Source organism: Aegilops tauschii, chromosome 6 (genome assembly GCF_002575655.3).
Source record: "Aegilops tauschii subsp. strangulata cultivar AL8/78 chromosome 6, Aet v6.0, whole genome shotgun sequence".
NCBI lineage: Eukaryota > Viridiplantae > Streptophyta > Magnoliopsida > Poales > Poaceae > Aegilops > Aegilops tauschii.
The window spans coordinates 114,219,928-114,225,927 of NC_053040.3; positions in this window are offsets into that span (position 1 = coordinate 114,219,928).

The window sequence follows — 6,000 nt, forward strand, 5'->3', positions numbered from 1 at the left end:
TTTAGTGAGAGATCATCTTATAATGCTACCGTCAATCAAAGCAAGATAAGATGCATAAAAGATAAACATCACATGCAATTAATATAAGTGATATGATATGGCCATCATCATCTTGTGCTTGTGATCTCCATCTCCGAAGCACCGTCATGATCACCATCGTCACCGGCGCGACACCTTGATCTCCATCGTAGCATCGTTGTCGTCTCGTCAATCTTATGCTTCTACGACTATCGCTACCGCTTAGTGATAAAGTAAAGCATTACAGGGCGATTGCATTGCATACAATAAAGAGACAACCATATGGCTCCTGCCAGTTGCCGATAACTCGGTTACAAAACATGATCATCTCATACAATAAAATTTAGCATCATGCCTTGACCATATCACATCACAACATGCCCTGCAAAAACAAGTTAGACATCCTCTACTTTGTTGTTGCAAGTTTTACGTGGCTGCTACGGGCTGAGCAAGAATCGTTCTTACCTACGCATCAAAACCACAACGATAGTTTGTCAAGTTGGTGCTGTTTTAACCTTCGCAAGGACCGGGCGTAGCCACACTCAGTTCAACTAAAGTTGGAGAAACTGACACCCGCCAGCCACCTGTGTGCAAAGCACGTCGGTAGAACTAGTCTCGCGTAAGCGTACGCGTAATGTCGGTCCGGGCCGCTTCATCCAACAATACCGCCGAACCAAAGTATGACATGCTGGTAAGCAGTATGACTTATATCGCCCACAACTCACTTGTGTTCTACTCGTGCATATGACATCTATGCATAAAACCTGGCTCGGATGCCACTGTTGGGGAACGTAGTAATTTCAAAAAAAAATTCCTACGCACACGCAAGATCATGGTGATGCATAGCAACGAGAGGGGAGAGTGTTGTCCACGTACCCTCGTAGACCGAAAGCGGAAGCGTTAGCACAACGCGGTTGATGTAGTCGTACGTCCTCGTAGACCGAAAGCGGAAGCGTTAGCACAACGCGGTTGATGTAGTCGTACGTCTTCACGATCCGACCGATCAAGTACCGAACGCACGACACCTTCGAGTTCAGCACACGTTCAGCCCGATAACGTCCCTCGAACTCCGATCCAGCCGAGTGTTGAGGGAGAGTTTCGTCAGCACGACGGCGTGGTGACGATGATGATGTTCTACCGACGCAGGGCTTCGCCTAAGCACCGCTACAGTATTATCAAGGTGGACTATGGTGGAGGGGGGCACCACACACGGCTAAAAGATCAAACGATCAATTGTTGTGTCTCTGGGGTGCCCCCCTGCCCCCGTATATAAAGGAGCAAGGGGAGGAGGCGGCCGGCCAGGGAGAGGCGCGCCAAGGGGGAGTCCTACTCTCACTAGGAGTAGGACTCCTCCTATTCCTAGTAGGAGTAGGAGAGGGGGAAGGAAAGGGAGAGGAGGAGAAGGAAAGAGGGGGCCGGCCCCCTTGCCCTAAACCAATTCGGTTTGGGCCTTGGGAGGGCACGCCCCACACTCCCCTTGCTGCCCTCTATTTCCACTAAGGCCCATGTAGGCCCATTAAGCCCCCGGGGGGGTTCCGGTAACCCCCGGTACTCCGGTAAAATTCCGATTTCACCCGGAACACTTCCGATATCCAAATATAGGCTTCCAATATATCAATCTTTATGTCTCGACCATTTCGAGACTCCTCGTCATGTCCGTGATCACATCCGGGACTCCGAACAATCTTCGGTACATCAAAACATATAAACTCATAATATAACTGTCGACCCTACGGGTTCGAGAACTATGTAGACATGACCGAGACACGTCTCCGGTCAATAACCAATAGCGGAACCTGGATGCTCATATTGGCTCCCACATATTCTACGAAGATATTTATCGATCAGACCGCATAACAACATACGTTGTTCCCTTTGTCATCGGTATGTTACTTGCCCGAGATTCGATCGTCGGTATCTCAATACCTAGTTCAATCTCGTTACGGCAAGTCTGTTTACTCGTTCCGTAATACATCATCCCGCAACGAACTCATTAGTTGCAATGCTTGCAAGGCTTAAGTGATGTGCATTACCAAGTGGGCCCAGAGATACCTCTCCGACAATCGGAGTGACGAATCATAATCTCGAAATACGCCAACCTAACAAGTACCTTCGGAGACACCTGTAGAGCACCTTTATAATCACCCAGTTATGTTGTGACGTTTGGTAGCACACAAAGTGTTCCTCCGGTAAACGGGAGTTGCATAATCTCATAGTCATAGGAACATGTATAAGTCATGAAGAAAGCAATAGCAACATACTAAACGATCGAGTGCTAAGCTAACGGAATGGGTCAAGTCGATCACATCATTAGGAAACATAACCATCTTTGATTAACAAGCTAGTCAAGTAGAGGCATACTAGTGACACTCTGTTTGTCTATGTATTCACACATGTATTAAGTTTCCGGTTAATACAATTCTAGTATGAACAATAAACATTTATCATGATATAAAGAAATAAATAATAACTTTATTATTGCCTTTAGGGCATATTTCCTTCAGTCGCCACAGGCGCCTCGTAGTCGACGGGGATGCCTCCTCCCATTGAATGAATATCGCCGGAAAGCCTGAAACAAATCTAGGAAAATGTGAGCACCATGTCAAGTCTAGGACTTGAACCCTGATGAGCTAGTGATACTACTGTCCTTCTAACCTTCCAACCACAGGTTGGTTCTCGTCTCATTATCATTACTGTGTGGCTTGTCCTAACCTTGGAATACAAGTATTCGAACTTGCCTCCAGGGGGTTGGAACAAACCAGGGAGCATGTCTACTAACCATCCAAATCACGATTCTTGTACAATGTGTTTAGATTAGAAAATTTAATTTAATATTCTTGAATCATTCAAAATCATACACGCTTAAGCTAAGCATCTGCTCCTGCCATCGCCGCGGCGCACCTAGAGCGACCAGCCATCCTAAACACAATGAAAGCTACTCCCTCCATACCAAAATGTTACATGTATTTTTGTTTCGTTAAGACAAATTATTTCATTAACAACATTTTTTACTAGAATGTGGTTCATGTTTATCGAAGTTTGATGCAACATTACCGTCATGTTTGAACATGGACAAATATTACATGTGATTGTGAATTTCTATCTATCACATTATAATCGAGTGACTGTTGATCAAAAACTTTGGCTTAATTCAGTAAAAACTATGATTGATCAATTGTGATCGTGTAAATTAAAGATCCCTTTTAATACCAAGATATTCTTGTGGCTGATGCTTAAAAAATGGGGTTGACCTTCCTTGGTCATAAGGAACAGTTGATGACCTATCATATGATTGTACTCTAGGCGAACTGATTTGGGCGATGGTGATGTGTGCTTTGGTCTTTGTAGACCTTGAAATAGGCTTTCGCCCCGCTTTATAAATAAAGCACCGGTCCATACAAGCATCCAAGTCTCAAGCGTGAAATGACGGCTGGGGTCACAGCACAGTCCAGCCCAAGAAAGCATAAAAGAAATCAGAAAAAAACACCTATTGGCAGCCGCCATGCGGCACTACGATGATGAAAGCCGACGAGCCGTAGCCAGTAGCGCATCCAGCATGAGGCTGAGACGGTCGCGGTCACGCTGCCTCGACAGCGGGTGCTAGTGCTGCAGAAAAGCAAGGAATTTAAAGTATGAGTCATATGCCTTCCGCGGGAGAACCTTCTCAATCACCATTTTATTACGAGTCGTCCATAATGTCCACGACATCGCCGCAAAGATGAGCCAAAAAAAGCGGCGGTGTCGTGACGGCTGCGTAGCCCGATATTGGAGGAAGTCTATAAGGTTCAAGGCCTCCCAGTCGGGCCCCAACGCCTCGTGAACGAACGTCCACAACACCCACGCCGCCGTACAGGAGAATAGGATGCGGGTCTCCGTCTCCGGTCTTTCTAGATCTCCTGATAGCACAAAGAAATTGCTTGGGGCTTGGACTGATTCATCCCAGCTTCCCGGTGAGAGCCCATGATGCTCGGTAGCCGAACTGATTTGAATGTTCTAGGAAACTAGAAACGCGGCTTCTTTGAAATATATGAGTTTTAGTCTTGGTAGTAATCTTAATGTCTAGAGCATTTGCAGAAAAAACAAGGGACACCTCTATTTAATAGGTGCCTCAAAAAAATGTTTCATCTGTCACTTTGTTTTCTGTCCGTCCGATCCGGCTCACAGATCGTCTTCTTCTCCATTCCCGATCTGGTCCATCATTCTGCCGCCGGCCTACCCCGCCATATCCGCCTGCCTCAACCCCTGCGGCCGGCAGGCGCTACCGTGTGCAGCCTCGTCTCCCCGCCCTCCCCTCAACGCAGCGGCCATCCCTCTAAGCCCCACATCGGTAAAAATCTCTGACGTTCCGCTGCATACCCCACCCTAAGATAGATAAGGGGGATCAGTGACAGAGGCAATGGGGAGCAAGTTGGGGCCATGGCCCGGGCCAACATTGATAAACTTACGTTGTTAGAGCTACTAATATGACGTTTTGGGAGCAAATAACTGTATTTTAGTGGTTCTGGCCCTCGCCAACCGTGAAGCAGCAGCAATAGGTCCCCCTCATACAATTTTTCTGGCTCCGTCCCCGATGGGGATGCGGCTTCCCCCTAAGATATGCAGGTGAGTTGTTCTTCTCCGGTGAGGTTGGGAAGAAGGAAGAAGTGACTGACAAAAGTTCAAAATTTAGGCATATGGGAAATAGCAAAATCGAAAAAACAATGTTGAAGAAATCATGGGCCGAGAAAGGTATGATCTGTGTCTTGCTCGGTTTTGATTCCCTGCCCGTGATCAAGGGGAAGCATGCATGCGGCGCACAGTGGTGGCACACCGAAAGCGCCGCGTGCGATCCGAGACAGTTTCTAGACCCCAGGCCCCAGCCATGCAGCCAGCATGCGTCCGTCACGTACGCCGGTACGAGATTCCCGCGGGACACGGCACGGGCGACCAATCATGTGTGAGGAAAAGGGGAGGAAGCCAGACGTGATGCGCGGCGCGGGCGCGCACCATGGGCACCCACCGTACCACAGAAGATCGCCCGCCGTGCGCCCGCCTGCAAGAAGCGTGTGCGCGAGAGATCTCCATGTCCTCCGGATGCGCGTGTCCTCCCCATTCTTTCACTCTCTTCCGCTTCCTTTCCATGTCTCCGCTGATGGATCGGCTCTACTTTCCATGACGATGATTGACGCATCATGCCAATCCCGGCGCCCACGTCGAGGCGATGCCGGATGCGAGCGTGGATGGGGCCAACGGCGGATGGAAGAAAATGCAAGGAAAGAACAGATGCTTTCCTGCCCTCGCCCCAAAGCTCACGCCCGGGCTGAAGCTTCCTCCCTCGCAAAGGCTTCGTTCAGACTTTTACTGGAGTAGAAGAATTGATTCTTCTTCTTTTATGGTCCTTGGGCTCTACAGGCGCTTTCACCGACCATCTACCTACCTCGTGGTTGAAGCACATCAACGAGGCCGTGTTACTGTTTGGCATGTTACGTTAAGGCGGGCGCGATGCGTCGGCCAGGTGATGCCTGGATCAGATCGGCCATCTCGGTGGTCGTTGGATGACGCGTGCGACGGTCGTCTGATCTTCGCCCGCGTCAGCTCCGGCCATTTCCAACAAGGATCATGTTGCGCACGGGGCTTTGCAACACGAGCTTGTTACGGTTCGTTAGCCAGCCAGTTCGATCGCCCATAGCAAATATTGCACACATAGACCATGTTACGGTGATTCATTGCTGCATGGACCATGTTGCGCTCACCTTCAGAGCTTGCGTGCCGTGGTCACTTATTGCAACATGGACCATGTTACGGTCACCCTCGGAAACATGGACCATGTCATTGTCAATAGGGACACGGTCTTGCATGGCCAGCAACGGCACCCACGGTGTAGACGACCTTGTAGAGCACCACCATCAGGCCTCGCACCAGTGTCGATGGCGACCTTTGTTGCAACGCCGCCTGCAGGGGCGAATCTACGTACAAGGTTGTGGGGGCGAATGCCCCCATCAA